This window comes from Lepidochelys kempii, chromosome 10, assembly GCF_965140285.1.
Source record: "Lepidochelys kempii isolate rLepKem1 chromosome 10, rLepKem1.hap1, whole genome shotgun sequence".
Classification (NCBI taxonomy): domain Eukaryota; kingdom Metazoa; phylum Chordata; order Testudines; family Cheloniidae; genus Lepidochelys; species Lepidochelys kempii.
Genome location: NC_136389.1, coordinates 15412604 through 15429303, shown reverse-complemented (window position 1 = coordinate 15429303; position 16700 = coordinate 15412604).

The following is a 16700-nucleotide window of genomic DNA, read 5'->3' as shown; positions in this document are numbered from 1 at the left end:
AGGGGCTCATATTCTTCCTTCATCCCATTGGGATGATAAACAACTAGATCCACCACTCAGGCCATCTTTCTGTCTCCATCCCTCTCTTTCTCTCCCTCCTTCCTTTCCTAATCAAACTGGTAGTTACCTCAGGTCTACTCTACTTGGAGACCCAGCCTCTCTCCAAGAAGAGGCTTTCAGGAGTGATGGGTGGAGCTCTGACTCAGACACTCCCCCATATAACTGGGTCTCTGCCCTAAAGAGCGGGCCTAACAATTCACAGCTAGAGCCTTGGGATCCTTTCCGTATCTGAGGTAAGCAAAGGCCTATGAGTTTGTTGGTCCTGTGGGTCCTTATTCAGAAAGGTGCTTTAGCACATGCCTTACTTTAAGCATAGGAGTAATCACATTGACTTCAGTAAAAAGAAAAGGAGTACTTGTGGCACCTTAGAGACTAATCAATTTATTTGAGCATAAGCTTTCGTGAGCTACAGCGAAGTGAGCTGTAGCTCATGAAAGCTTATGCTCAAATAAATTGGTTAGTCTCTAAGGTGCCACAAGTACTCATTTTCTTTTTGCGAATACAGACTAACACGGCTGTTACTCTGAAATTGACTTCAGTGGGACTAGTCATGTACTTAAAGTTCAACACATGCTTAAGTAACTTGCTAAACTGGGGCCTAAATCAGGATATAACACAACTGTGCAATCTACTCCACTGAGCCTCCCAGCTCCACCATCTCAAAGCTTGCGGATCCCCACTGTATGGGGAGGACTTCCTGGAGTGTGGGGACAGTGTGGGGCGATACCTGGCTCTCCTAAGTGTTCTCTGCCTTTTCATAGAATCATAGAATATCAGGGTTGGAAGGGACCTCAGGAGGTCATCTAGTCCAACCCCCTCCTCAAAGCAGGACCAATCCCCAACTAAATCATCCCAGCCAGGGCTTTGTCAAGCCTGACCTTAAAAACTTCTAAGGAAGGAGATTCCAACACCTCCGTAGGTAACACATTCCAGTGTTTCACCACCCTCCTAGTGAAAAAGTTTTTCCTAATATCCAACCTAAATCTCCTCCACTGCAACTTGAGACCATTACTCCTTGTTCTGTAATCAGCTACCACTGAGAACAGTCTAGAGCCATCCTCTTTGGAACCCCCTTTCAAGTAGTTGAAAGCAGCTATCAAATCCCCCCTCATTCTTCTCTTCCGCAGACTAAACAATCCCAGTTCTCTCAGCCTCTCCTCATAAGTCATGTGTTCCAGTCCCCTAATCATTTTTGTTGTCCTCCACTGGACTCTTTCCAATTTTTCCACATCCTTCTTGTAGAGTGGGGCCCAAAACTGGACACAGTTCTCCAGATGAGGCCTCACCAATGTTGAATAGAGGGGAACAATCATGCCCCTCGATCTGCTGGCAATGCCCCTACTTATACATTCCAAAATGCCATTGGCCTTCTTGGCAACAAGGGCACACTGTTGAATCATATCCAGCTTCTCATCCACTGTAACCCGTAGGTCCTTTTCTGCAGAACTGCTGCCTAGCCATTCGGTCCCTAGTCTGTAGCGGTGCATGGGATTCTTCTGTCCTAAGTGCAGGACTCTGCACTTGTCCTTGTTGAACCTCATTAGATTTCTTTTGGCCCAATCTTCTAATTTGTCTAGGGCCCTCTGTATCCTATCCCTACCCTCCAGCGTATCTACCTCTCCTCCCAGTTTAGTGTCATCTGCAAACTTGCTGAGGGTGCAATCAACACCATCCTCCAGATCATTAATGAAGATATTGAACAAAACCGGCCCCAAGACTGACCCTTGGGGCACTCCATTTCATACTGGCTGCCAACTAAACATGGAGCCATTGATCACTACCCGTTGAGCCCGACAATCTAGCCAGCTTTCTATCCACCTTATAGTCCATTCATCCAGCCCATACTTCTTTAACTTGCTGGCAAGAATACTGTGGGAGACAGTGTCAAAAGCTTTGCTAAAGTCAAGGAACACCACGTCCACTGCTTTCCCTTCATCCACAGAACCAGTTAGCTCATCATAGAAGGCAATTAGATTAGTCAGGCATGATTTGCCCTTGGTGAATCCATGCTGACTGTTCCTGATCACTTTCCTCTCCTCTAAGTGCTTCAGAATTGATTCCTTGAGGACCTACTCCATGATTTTTCCAGGGACTGAGGTGAGGCTGACTGGCCTGTAGTTCCCAGGATCCTCCTTCTTCCCTTTTTAAAAGATGGGCACTACATTAGCCTTTTTCCAGTCGTCCGGGACCTCCCCCAATCGCCATGAGTTTTCAAAGATAATGACCAATGGCTCTGCAATCACATCCGCCAACTCCTTTAGCTCTCTCGGATGCAGCGCATCCAGCCCCATGGACTTGTGCTCATCCGGCTTTTCTAAATAGTCCTGAACCACTTCTTCCTTCACAGAGGGCTGGTCACCTCCTCCCCATGTTGTGCTTCCCAGTGCAGCAGTCTGGGAGCTGACCTTGTTCGTGAAGACAGAGGCAAAAAAAGCATTGAGTACATTAGCTTTTTCCACATCCTCGGTCACTAGGTTGCCTCCCCTATTTAGTAAGGGGCCCACACTTTCCTTGCCTTTCTTCTTGTTGCTAACATACCTGAAGAAACCCTTCTTGTTACTCTTACCATCTCTTGCTAGCTGCAACTCCAGGTGTAATTTGGCCTTCCTGATTTCACTCCTGCATGCCCGAGCAATATTTTTATACTCATCCCTAGTCATTTGTCCAATCTTCCACTTCTTGTAAGCTTCTTTTTTGTATTTAAGATCAGCAAGGATTTCACTGTTAAGCCAAGCTGGTCGCCTGCCATATTTACTATTCTTTCTACACATCGGGATGGTTTGTCCCTGTAACCTCAATAAGGATTCTTGAAAATACAGCCAGCTCTCCTGGACTCCTTTCCCCCTCAAGTTATTCTCCCAGGGGATCCTGCCCATCAGTTCCCTGAGGTTGTCAAAGTCTGCTTTTCTGAAGTCCAGGGTCCGTATTCTGCTGCTTTCCTTTCTTCCTTGTGTCAGGATCCTGAGCTCGACCATCTCATTGTCACTGCCTCCCAGGTTCCCATCCACTTTTGCTTCCCCTACTAATTCTTCCCGGTTTGTGAGAACAGATCAAGAAGAGCTCTGCCCCTAGTTGGTTCCTCCAGCACTTGCAAGAGGAAATTGTCCCCTACATTTTCCTGAAACTTCCTGGATTGTCTGTGCACCGCTGTATTGCTCTCCCAGCAGATATTAGGGTGATTGAAGTCTCCCATAAGAACCAGGGCCTGCGATCTAGTAACTTCCGATAGTTGCCGGAAGAAAGCCTCATCCACCTCATCCCCCTGATCGGTGGTCTATAGCAGACTCCCACCACGACATCACCCTGGTTGCTCACGCTTCTAAACTTAGTTCAGAGACACTCAGGTTTTTCTGCAGTTTCATACCAGAGCTCTGAGCAGTCATACTGCTCCCTTACATGCAATGCAACTCCCCCACCTTTTCTACCCTGCCTGTCCTTCCTGAACAGTTTATATCCATCCATGACAGTACTCCAGTCATGTGAGTTATCCCACCAAGTCTCTGTTATTCCAATCACATCATAATTCCTTGACTGTGCCAGGACTTCCAGTTCTCCCTGCTTGTTTCCCAGGCTTCTTGCATTTGTGTATAGGCACTTGAGATAACTTGCTGTTTCTTAGTATGAGGCAGGAGCCCTCCCCTTTCGCATTCTCCTGCTCGTGCTTCCTCCCTGTATCCCACATCCCTACTTACCTCCTTCCCCTGGTGAACCTAGTTTAAAGCCCTCCTCACTAGGGTAGCCAGCCTGCTTCCGAAGATGCTCTTCCCTCTCTTCGTTAGGTGGAGCCTGTCTATGCCTAGCACTCCTCCTTCTTGGAACACCATCCCATGATCAAAGAATCCAAAGCCTTCTCTCCGACACCACCTGTGTAGCCATTCGTTGACTTCCACGATTCGATGGTCTCTACCCAGGCCTTTTCCTTCCACGGGGAGGATGGACGAGAACACCACTTGTGCCTCAAACTCCTTTATCCTTCTTCCCAGAGCCACGTAGTCCGCAGTGATCCGCTCACGGTCATTCTTGGCAGTATCATTGGTGCCCACGTGGAGAAGCATGAAGGGGTAGCGATCCGAGGGCTTGATGAGTCTTGGCAGTCTCTCTGTCACATCGTGAATCCTAGCTCCTGGCAAGCAGCAGACTTCTCGGTTTTCCCGGTCAGGGCGGCAGGTAGATACCTCAGTCCCCCTGAGAAGAGAGTCCCCGACCACCACCACCCGCCTCCTCCATACTTATGATTTGATTTTCAGCGGCATCCTACTCACAGCTCCTGACTTCAGTGGGAGCTGGTGTGGATAAGCAGCTCTGAAAGTCAGGCCCTTACTTGTTGACTGTTTCTTGCACAAGTTCCATCTCTGCTGTGCAGTGGAGGGAATGAAAAGATTCTAAAACTACAAAGAAGGGGTTGGATTGCATCTCCAGTGCAGAAATCAAAGAACAAAGTGTTAGCATTTTAAAGGAGATGGCTCAATACTCAGGTAAGGGTGCTTTCAGGGCTGAAACTCTTCCCTAGGATAAATTGACTGCAATGGAATTATATCAGGGATGGATATGTCTCTGCTTGCCTAAGATAAACAACTGGTATTCCACTGTGTTTTGACTGATTACATAACTAAAATGGTGTTATTTTATAGAACGGTTCTTTTCAGCAAAGGCATGACACTGAACAGCATATTATCCACTGAGTGTGGTTTTACATTGTTTGATAACCTTTCCTCTAAATGGGTGCAATACTACATTGTTTTATTAAAAAGAAGAAAGTGTATTTATTGCATTTTTAACCTTTTTCTTGCATCTAAAAGGGATATGATTCTTCAGCTCCAGATTCCTGGGAGTCTCACATTTTATATGCATATATAAGCAGATGGCAAAACAGGAGTAAATATTACCATATTCCGGCATCTATATTGTTTATGGAGTGTGAAAGTGACATGACAAACTTCATTTCTCAAAAAGCTTTGAATATGTGGAAGTAATGACTTATGGGGAGCTGAGTGACAGCTATAGCACTTGGAACATGCAATAATGCAGATTTCTATGAAATCTGTTCCACTTTAAAACACACAAAGCTATAACTTGCTGTGAGCAAAGAAATGAAAGTACTCATGAGCCGGCCTCTCTCCCTCATATGGCCCCTTTGGGGCTGTAAACAGGCTAGGTATCTCCAGCTGAAGATCTCCTTGAGTTGGAACAGTCCTCAGTTGGTTCCTACACCACGTCCATCTCAGCCATGGTGTAGATGCATACTGGAGACATGGGTGTGGGGCAGGAATGGTGGGCCAGTAGGAGTATGTTGCTGGGCTCCATTGATCCCCGCCTGGCAAATGACCCCTTTGGTGACATCGCTCACGGTATGCCAGGACTGCAGCCAGTGTAGAACCAACCCTTGGATCAGGGACTATCTTGTTTGTAGCTCTTCCCACTTGATTTGTCTAGTGGATATTGGGCACAGCAGAGAATCTAGCCTTCAGTGTGTATGTCTAAATGATGTCACTTAATGCTGTATGGGATTTTGGCTAATGTGTAGGGCATCGGTAAGCACAGATCATGTAGGTCAGTTTTTATCTCTTATTTATGAGGGAATTCACTGTAAATTCACTGTCTAGCCAGCAAAGGTTTTTCTGTTCAAAAGATGCAGCCAAATATTGTTACATAGGCAGGATGCTCTACAAAGGCCCGTGTCTGCACAGGTCTTATTGTGAAAGAGAGATCTGCTTTCCCCCTTAAATTACTGTATGCTCTGTGAATCTTTCGGTCTGATAATCCATGCACAGTTTGAGCTCACTCCATGCAGCATTAGAGTATGTGTGGGAAACTATTAATTTCTGTAATAAATATTGGATTCTATTAATTTTAGAGAAAGCTTCAAAATTGCTGACTTCCCTAACTTTTGATTAAAAAAACTAGAATGAAATAAAATTAACATGACACACATTAAATGGATTAAAAACTGGCTAAATGGATTGAAAATGGCTGTTCCCAAATCATTCCAGAAGGTTGGAAGCAGAAGGCCCAGTGCAACCATTTCAGTGCCTCTAGTCCTGAAGGAAGCTTGGGCGAATTCATGTGAGTATCAGGTCTTCATCTGATGCTATGTATAATGTCTTCTATCCAGAGAAGCAGGTAGTGAAGTTTCTGGTTAACAAAGTGGAGCAGGGCTGGACTCACTTCAAAAGCACACTCTGACTAGCAGGCAGGATACTGGGGGGTTTGGGGTTTATTTTTGGCTTTTGTTTTAAGCAAGGAATCAGGTTCTTTATGGCCAATTATAGGCGGCTGGGAAAAACAGACAATACAATCATCCCTTTTTCCATTAAAGAAGCTGTTTGTTATAGTTTAGAGAGTGCACATAGTCCTAAGAGATCAAATTATTTATGGTAGTGCGTTAATTGGGGTTTCTCAAGGCTCATCAGGTCTTGGAACTGATTCCAGCTTCAGGGGTAATTATGATAGGTAAATACTTGCGGCACAAAGGTATAGTCTAGTACATCCAGGATTGTTTTTGGCTGGGTACGGTACCCTTGTCACATCTAGGAAAATAGCTATTCATGGTGTGGTGAGAGGAGCTATCAGGACTTGCTAGCGGCATTGAAAGTGGGCAGATCAAACAACCGTTTGTTGATCATTGTCCATCAAAGCAATTCTGGAGCTGTTCCAAGGTCAGATTCCACTACTAGTTACACTGGTGTAAATCTGCATTATCTCCAGTGACACCAAGCCTTTACCATCACTCCCATTTTCTCACTCACCCATGACTTCTGATTTACACCACTACTGAATTTCCCCCAGTGGGCACAACTTATAGTGGGATTTAAATATGCTGAATACATCTTAGATGCAGTGTTCAAATACCTCATTTCAGTCTCTTAGAAACAAAGCAGGCCTGATTCCCCTCTCACTTACCCTGGTCTCACAGCAGTGTAATCCAGGGACGTCAATGGCCTTCTTTCTAGTTTACACCAGAGTCAGCTCCATGTTTTGTATATTTCACTCCTTGGACTTCTGTCTCTCAGTTTACAAGCATTTGGCATTGTTCAAATATGCTGCCATGGTTACCCAGCCATCACTGACTCTACGGGTCAGCTAGGAACAGGGCTTTACACTCTGGATTCAAGATCGAAGATAAAGACTGTGTGCAGTTCTCCCTTTTTAAGTTATGCCCTGGTCTCTCATACATTATACAGAAGATGCTGTCTTTTGTCTATATTGGGGATTTAAAAAAGAACCAGGAAAATATTTCCTTTGTCTCAACCCAATTTAATTGGCGGTTTGGGGTGCCTTGATGTGTGGGTGCTCAACTTGAGACATCTAGGAGTGAGATTTAAGCCTCCCGACGCTGGGCTGCTCTGGGGGCTGGAGAAGCCTGCAGGCTAACTTAGAGAGCCCTGGGTGTCTGTCTAAGGGTTTGTCTACACTGTGAGCTCGGGGTGTCATTCCCAGCTCCAGGATACATACCCATGCTAGCCCTGATGGAGCTAGGGCACTGAAAATAGAGTGTAGCTGTGGTAGCATGGGTGGCAGGAAGGGCTAGCCTGTCAGAGACACGTACTCAGGACAGTTAGCCTCTCTTATTGCTCACACCGCTATGGCTACATACTATTTTACTCTTCTACTTTGATCAGAGCTAGCGCGGGAATCTCCCTCGAACTGGAAATTACACCTTCTAGCTTGAAGTGTAAGCATACCCAAAGTTAATGTAGCCCCTATGGGACGTGTCTTGCAGCAGGGCTTGAAAGTGGCCCTTGAAAGACAACTTTATGGGTTTCTTCCCAGTATCTGCACTGGGAACCCCCTTTATATTGCTCTGGTCAATTTACCCAGCTGTCACCAGGGTGAAAATCACACTCTGACTCAGTGGAAGAATTCCCACTGAGTTAAATGTGAATGAGATCAGACACTAGGCTTGCTGTTGTTTGTTATGGTAAGTCTAGGCATACTGGTAAAAACAAGTTACAAGGATGAAGTGAAAAATATACTGTGACGTTAAATCACAGGGGAGAATGGTTACTCTGAATCACCCAGGCTCTGTTATATTCTTTGTTTTTGTTTTTTTTATTCTGACACCTAGTAATTTTGAAGACTGCATGGTGCTGGAGCGGAGATTCTTTAAAAGATAGGTTACACATGTTAAAGGGGGAATGTGCCAGTGTTGATGAGTACAATAATTATCACCGCAAAGGATCAGAAAGCGGCCTGGTATACCAAATGCATTACAAAAGGAATTTATATAAACTCACTACAGAAATAAAAAGGAAGGCAATTAATCTTTACCAAAATGTTTAGTTTCCATCTAATTTTTTCTCTTTTGGTTGTTTTGTGGTGAACAGGATGGCAATTTGCCTTTGATCTGCATTCTGGGTGTCAGGGAGCTTTTCCGATTCCTTGGTTTGTGTTTTGTTTTTGCTGGATGCTGTGAAATTGCTGAGCTGACTTTCAGGCATGGAGGAAAAAGGCTGATGGTAATTCATCTGTTAAACACTTTCTATACAAGGTTTTGTTTTTAGTGAGCGTTTTGAGAGCCTGAGTCTGCTGTCATTTGGAGTGGGAAAGTAAAATAAAAGCAAAGCCCCTGTAATTAGTAATGGGAAAGTGGCCATTAACATTTAATGGGAGCAGGATTGGGCCCCAGATTTCTGTTCTGTGTCAGTATGCATAGGAGCAAACCCCACACAACTGTTTTCCATGTGAGGGATGTTAATTTTAGTAGCAGCTATTGATCTGAGCGGTGGCAGTTTTCTTTACATAATAATTTCCCCAGCTTATAGTAGCCACATTGTCACAACTGGGAAAAAAAATGAAAATCCAAATCATCCAAAATGAAATAACATAATCCATTATATTAAGAATGGAAAAAAATTATGAAAGGAACTAGTGCCTGTGACAATATTAAAAATGTGATAAGGGAAAAAGCTGTCTCTGAACTCAACAGTAGAAGTCAGAAATAATGGCTGTTCGACTGGCTTTTCAGGACACATCTAAATCATTCTGATCTTCATGGGTACAGAAAAAACTCTCTCTTACTCAGACTTTGCCTGAAGGTCAGGTTCATGTTTTGGGAAACAATACTGCAGCAGCTGGCTTCAGACATATTTATTTTCATTATACTATCCCATGGGCTGGGGGGAAAATATCTTGTAATTACTGGAAATATGATCATTTGCTTTTCCAGAGACAGACCAGAGCTCCGCAGAGCCATCTGAATTGAATAAAGGCCAAGGTGAAAACAGGTTGTTGTAGAAATCTGTGTCAGACTTGCAAAGGCTGTTTGTACAGTCTGAGGGTTGTGTCACTTGTAAAATCTTTCTTCAGCTATTTCTGTTTTCAGTGGTACAAGGAAAAGGTTTTGACTTGAAAAGGCTGGCACGTCTACCATTAAAATGCAAATCAACGTAGCTATATCACTCAGGGATGTGAAAAGTCCTGGGATAGCCACAGCTAGGACGACAGAAGACTGCTCCCGTTGACCTAGCTACCACCCATCAGTGGAGTTACTACAGTGATAAGTAAAAACCCTTCTGTTGCTGCAGGCTGCGTTTACACTACTCGCTTATGCCAGCATAGCTATGGGGCTGTGGCTATACTGCTATAGACCCTGTAGTGCAGACAAGGTTTAAAGCTCAAACCATCACAAAGAATGTCCTATGATCTGTGCTGGGCCTGACCCAGAGTCAGCTGAAGTCAGTGGAAAGAATCCCATTGACTTCAGTAGGTTTATTGCTGGGCCCACTGTAAAGTGTACCCTATGATACCAGTGTTTCCCAACCTTTTCATATTGGCAGCCCCTCATTCAAAATCAAATGTGTTGTGACCCTCCCCCCCCTTAGATTTTACTCTTACTCATACAGTAAATATATCCGGGATAACAATGTTGTGTCTACATAATCTATTTGTATGTGTATTTTGAGAGGTTGACAGAGAATACCTGACCTTGAAGGGTGAGGGTGGGAAGGGAGTTGGAGTTTCTTTGCTTTAGATTGTAATGACATTTTCAATATCTCAGGACACACCTGATTGTCTTTTCTGATCCCTGAGTGTCACTGCCTACTGGCTGAGAAGCACTGTCGTGTACATCTGTAACCTTACAGTTCCTTAGATGCTATTTCTATCTTCTTGGGTTAGGCATGCTGTTACAATTAGTTGTACAAATCTGGATGCAATATTGCTTTGGTTAATAAGTATACCCTCCTATAGTCTGAATACAATTTCAGAGACTTTACCATGACACAAAATATAAAAAACCCCTGTGTTTCATCAAATTATACTTCTAAATAGAGAACATGGCCCAAAATGAGTTTCCCAGAGCACTGAATAATAAACAGTGTGTATTCCGCAATGGCTTTGATTGAAAACCCAGCAAATCACATTAAAAGGCTAATAGTTTTTTCCCCCTTTTCTTTCCCTACTGTGTTGGGAAAGAAAAGGGGAAAAAACTGTGTTTTCTTTCCAGAAAAGATGTTGGGATACTTTGCACCCTCAATTTTTAAGCAATAAATCTTTGGTTAAAAATCAATGGCGTCAGGTAGCCATTGTGTTTGCGAACCCATTATACTTTCTTAGCCAAGATGTAAATGTTGCTGGTAGTCATCGAAGTCACTCTGGATTTTCACAGAACAGAATTTCGGCTGTGATGATTACATCACTTAAAGCACTAGAACAGGCTGGAAAGGTTATTCTTCAGTTTGTCCCAGCCCTGGATTTCTATAATGAACCCTCCTGAGACGTGAAATACTTGACTGACATAACCACAAATGAAGATTTATCTATATTATTTTCATCTTAGTGTTGGGCCATAATCTGCCATCATTAGAATTTCTGCCTGCAAAATTGCTATTGAGATGGGTACAGGTTTGGGTAAACAGTGATAGCAGAGTACAGCTCTTTGATTTTTAGTGATTCACAACATTTTCTGTTCTCTAATAATGAAAGACTAGAAGCACCAAATATTAAACTTTAATTAGCTGGGAAGGAGAGGAGAAAAGGCCAATTTAGCATTCCTGGAATTTAAAACTTTTCCTGAATTTGAGGTGGTGGTGGTGGGTGGGGAGAATCAGAGCCTTTGTTTGTGATCTAGCTGAGTTTCTGAAACATCCCCTAAGAGACAAAACTTATTTAATATGGTCACTAAAGTAACAGCTGCTTTATATTTTGCTGCCATTATGGAGCAGAGATTGTATGATAAAGTGCGTAATTCTGGGCTTGATCCCTTCTCACATTGTAAAACACATGGGAGGGAGCTGCGGAGAAGGAAATCTCACAGAGTCCCTACCGAATGGTTCCTCTGGGACAATATTTTTTGTTTGCCAAAGACCTAGGAACCAGGGCCACCGGCATAGAGAATTTATGCCTCCTTGCTGGCTATAGTATCCCAGGACTTCCCCCTATACAGATTTGCTAGCAGTATGGTTCCATTGCAGCTCTACTGTCAAGAAGTCCCATGGCCAGTTGGCCAGAGCTGCCATGAATGGGATAGGAGGGGTATGGAGAATCAATACAGCATCACATTGTAATATGACTCTGTGAGTAAGCTTGGCCTATGGGGAGCGGGGGAAATGATATTTGTGTGTTCTGGCTGTTAGGCAAGAATCCCCTTGCTTCACATGGCTCACACATTCCTCCATGGCCTGTCCACTGTCCCTACTGCCCCTGAATGGGCCTCTGGCCCATGGAAGAGCAGAATGCTGCCTGGAGGCAGCTGACCCCATTTTGCATGTAGAGAACTGCATGCAGATCATGCATCATATTCCCTTGCACTGTATAAAAACTGCAACCCTTTTGAGGCAGGCACCATGTCACCACCTAACACAGTGGGGCCCCGGACCAGCCTGCAGCTTCTGGCTGGTACTTTAGAAAAATAATTAATACTAATGAGAATATGGATTTTTAAGAATATTTCATGTATACATCCTGATTGTAACAGTCGTCTTGGCTTTGAAATCATTAAGTCGAGGTTTTCAGGGATCTGTGGAGTCCTGATATGTTCCTCCATGATTATGTTGCTGTATCAGATTACAGCCATGTTAGGTTAGTGGCTGTCAGATTGATCCCAGTCTAAGACCTACAGGCTTTTTAGCTCTCACAGCCTAGTTCTGAAGTGTGTTGCATAATCACATGGAATGAAAAAAGGCTCCCCCCCCCCAGTGATTATAAAGACGGAAAAAAGACTTCCAAGCCAGTGAAACGCTCTGGGAAGTTTTCTTTAAATATCTGTTGAGATGTGCCTTGGAGGCTAAAGCAGAATAGCCATAAACTGGACAGCCAGTTTATAATTGTGTAGTTAGTTTCTGGGACCAGATCCTCAGCTGGTGTAAAATGCCATAGATCCATTGACTTTAGTTGAGCTGCAGAGATTCACACAATTTAAAGATCTGTCCCCAGAATTTTTATGTAATTCCTCTGAGCAAAATTCATCTCTGTCCAGAGGGCTTAACTGGGAGCTAAGCAGTGCATACATCAGTAGTGGCTCTCAACACAGGGGTGAATTTTGGAGTGTACAAATAATTTGTCCTGGTGTGTTGGAAGCGAACTGCTCATGGAAGTTGATCTAGCTAATAAACCCCAACGATAACGAAGACAAGTGGATTAGAAGTTATTGTGGGAACAAAGACACATTTCCTTTCATTTTATTTTAAAACACTTAAAAATGTTAAGTCTAAAAAATTAAAACAAACGTTTTTGTTTCAGGTTGAACACAATGTTTTGTTTTATCCAAAACAACTGGGTTTTTTGTTGTTGACTTTTTGATATGCTGGAAATTTCTAAAACGTTCATCTTCAGTTTGACCCAATGTAATTTTTATTTCAGATTTTTCAGAATAGTCAAGGAACCAAAAACTCCATTATTAGCTCAGCTCTAGTTTTTATGAGCTAGAATCTCACTGCCCTTACTCAGGCCAGATCTACACTATACTCTGACATTGGTATAACTACATTGCTCAAGGGCGAGAAAAATCCACCCCCAAAGGATGCAGTTATACCAGCCTAACCCCTGGTGTAGACAGTGGTATGTTGACAGGAGACATAACTACCGCCTCTTGGGGAAGTGGATTAACCAGACCAATGGGACAGCTTTATCTCATCGGCTTAGAGTGTCTTAATTAAAGAGCTACAGCATCGGCACCAACATAGCATTTTAAGTGTAGACTTGCCATTAGTCTCCCCTCAGATCAAGGGGGGAGCAGCGGAGGAATTCTGAGTCACAGTTCAGTGCCTGGTCCATGAGTTTCTCCTGGTGCGATAGAGCTACTATGCCACCCCTGACTCAGGGCAGATAGGGCTAGACTATAACTTTACTATCTGATCAGCTGAATGTGATGCAATGTGATGGATCTTTAAATAGTGGATAAAATAGGATTTTGTTGCTATCAAATGAACTCTTATTGTAATTGCTTAAGCTTACCCAGAGCTAAGAGTAACTCCTTGGTTTCTTAGATAATGGTGACTGTCATGCTTCAAAGATGGTCACATTGGCCTCCACTTCACCTCTCATCCTCCTCCCTGTCCCTCTTTGGATATTATTACTTTCAGTTTTAACAAAAACGGGGAGTGAGAAAAGAATTATTTACAGACTGAGACTAGATAAGAGCTGAGCTACTAAAATAGGAAAGGAGAATGGAAATGGACTTGAAATACAGAATCCAAATGATTAAAGAGACCAACCAAAGCAAAACTAGGTTGAAATATAAGGATAACAAAGGGCCTGATCCAAAGCTCATTAAAGCCAATTGGAATCTTTCTATTGATTTCAATGGGCTTGGGATCTGGCTCAATGTCTCCATCTAGAATCTTTTATTCATTGTCTCTCTCTTTTTGAGAAGCAGAGAAACCGCCCTGAAGCACTGCTTCAGCAGTCAAACCTACAGCTTGAGCTATTGTTCACACTCTGAAGGGGACAACTGAGCCTGTGTCTATAGCACATTAGCACTTTTGTCGGTAAAACTTTTGTTGGTGAAAAAACCACACCCCTGACTGACATAAGTTTCACTGACAAAAGCCAAGAACAAGGGGCCACCAAATGAAATGACTAGGTAGCAGGTTTAAAACAAACACAAGAAAGTATTTTTTTCACGCAATGCACTGTCAACCTCTGGAACTCCTTGCCAGAGGGTGATGTGAAGGCCAATACTATAACGGGGTTCAAAAGGGAGCTAGATAGATTCTTGGAAGATAGGTCCATCAATGGCTATAACAGAGTTCAAAAAAAGAACTAGATAAGTTAATGGAGGATAGGTCCATCAATGGCTATTAGCCGGGATGGGCAGGAATGGTGTCCCTATGGTGTCCCTGTTTGCCAGAATGCTGGGATTGGGTGTCAGGGCATGGATCACTGGATGATAACCTGTCTGTTCATTCCCTTTGGGGCACCTGGCATTGGCCACTGTCAGAGGACAGGATACTGGGCTAGATGGACCTTGGTCTGACCCAGTATGGCCATTCTTATGTCGGCAGGAGAGCATCAGACACAGAATCATGTCGACAGGAGAGCTCTCTCCCGTCAGCATAGAGCAGCTATAATAAAAGACCTGACAGCAGTGCAGCTGCAGCTGTACAGCTGTAAGGTCCGTAGTGTAGACCTCACCTGAGCCTTTTAATCGAAGCACTAGCCATCAGTCCACTCTCAAATGAACCTGGGACTTTGTTGCTTCTTCAAAGCAAAGGATACACGCAACCTTCACGAACGGGCGTCTCGGAAGCTTCCTTGGCAGCTAGTGCGCAGTCTGCGTACCTGTCCATTAAACTTCAAGTTGCATTAGTTCATCTCTATTGTCCATCATTCTTAATGATCCACATTTCCTAGGTGTGGCCTGAGCAAATGCTGTACTTTCATACAGGTCTGAGTGGCTTTAGCACCAACTTCATCATCTTTACAGAATTATTTTCCGCACTTACGGCCCGCTGGTGCATATTAATATATTAATTAGTCCAAACAATTGAGTGCCCAGATGCCTGACCATCACTATGAATGGTGGATTAAAATGAACCAGAAGAAGTATTCAAATGTCACTCAGCACACTCTGCCACATAAAACAAGGGGATTAGATATGGTGAATTTCTGGTAATGAAAGCAGGCAATCATGTTCCCCTCACATAATCTGCTTAAAAGGCCCTAGATTCCAGAGAGTGAAACTAAAATAACTTGACCTACCTTGGTCCCGTAATCTTTAAATACTGCTTAACATCTGCTGTTCAGCACCTGGCAATAATATTTATTATGAGTTTTTAATAACATGCACTGTATCCAGGGTTTATATTAATTAACAGTGCACATATACACACACAGACAAAAATCTTCATTATACTAGGGTTCAGACTGAAATGAGGCATTTGTGATTTAACGTAAGAAGGGCCCTACTGGGTCAGACCAAAGGTCCATCTAGCCCAGTATCCTGTCTTCCAACAGTGGCCAGTGCCAGGTGCCCCAGAGGGAATGAACAGAACAAATAATCATCAAATGATCCATCCTCTGTCGCTCATTTCCAGCTTCTGGCAAACAGAGGGTAGGGACACCATTCCTGCCCATCCTGACTAATAGCTATTGATGTACTTATCCTCCATGAATTTATCTAGTTTTTTTTTTTAACCCTGTTACGGTCTTGGCCTTCACAACATCATCTGGCAAGGAGTTCCACAGGTTGACTGTGCATTGTGTGAACAAATACTTTTTATTTGTTTTAAGCCTACTGCCTATTAATTTCATTTGGTGACCTCTAGTTCTTGTGTTATGAGAAGTAGCAAACAACACTTCCTTATCTACTTTCTCTACACCAGTCATGATTTTATAGACCTCAATCATATCTCCCCTTAATCATCTCTTTTCCAAGCTGAAACGTCCCAGTCTTATTAATCTCTCCTCATATGGAAGCCATTCCATACCCCTAATCATTTCTGTTGCCCTTTTCTGAACCTTTTCCAATTCCAATATATCTTTTTTGAGATGGGGCAACCACATCTGCACACACTATTCAAGATGTGGGCTTACCACAGATTTATATAGAAGCAACATGGTATTTTCTGTCCTATTACTTCTCTCTTTCTTAATTATTCCCAGCATTCTGTTTGCTTTTTTGACTGCCGCTGCACATTGAATGGATGTTTTCAGGGAACTATCCACTGTGACTCCAAGATCTCTTTCTTGAGTGGTAACAGCTAATTTAGACCCCATCATTTTATATGTATAGTTGGGATTATGCCTTCCAATGTGCATTACTTTGCATTTAGCAACATTAAGTTTCATCTGCCATTTTGTTGCCCAGTCACCCAGTTTTGAGAGATCCTTTTGTAGCTCTTGTTCTGAGGGAAACGATCACAGAAGAAAGCTGCAACTGAAAAAATCCAAAGAAAACAGGGAAACCATGAAATACTTAGGGCTTGTGGCAGCACCAAGGAAGGGCCTCTACAGAGCCACTATGTCCCCTCCTGCTCACATGGGACCATGGGACAGAACAATTAACACCACTCAGCTACAACACCAGCTGAACAAGTGTCCATTGCAGTTCAGGACTCATAAACTTCCCTGAAATGATAGTTAAACGAGGGGAAGGCAATTAGACCGGGAAAACTAAAACCCAGGGGAAACATAAACCAGGTCACAGAATGTCACAGTTGGAAGGGACCTCATGAGGTCATCTAGTCCAACCCCCTGCTCAA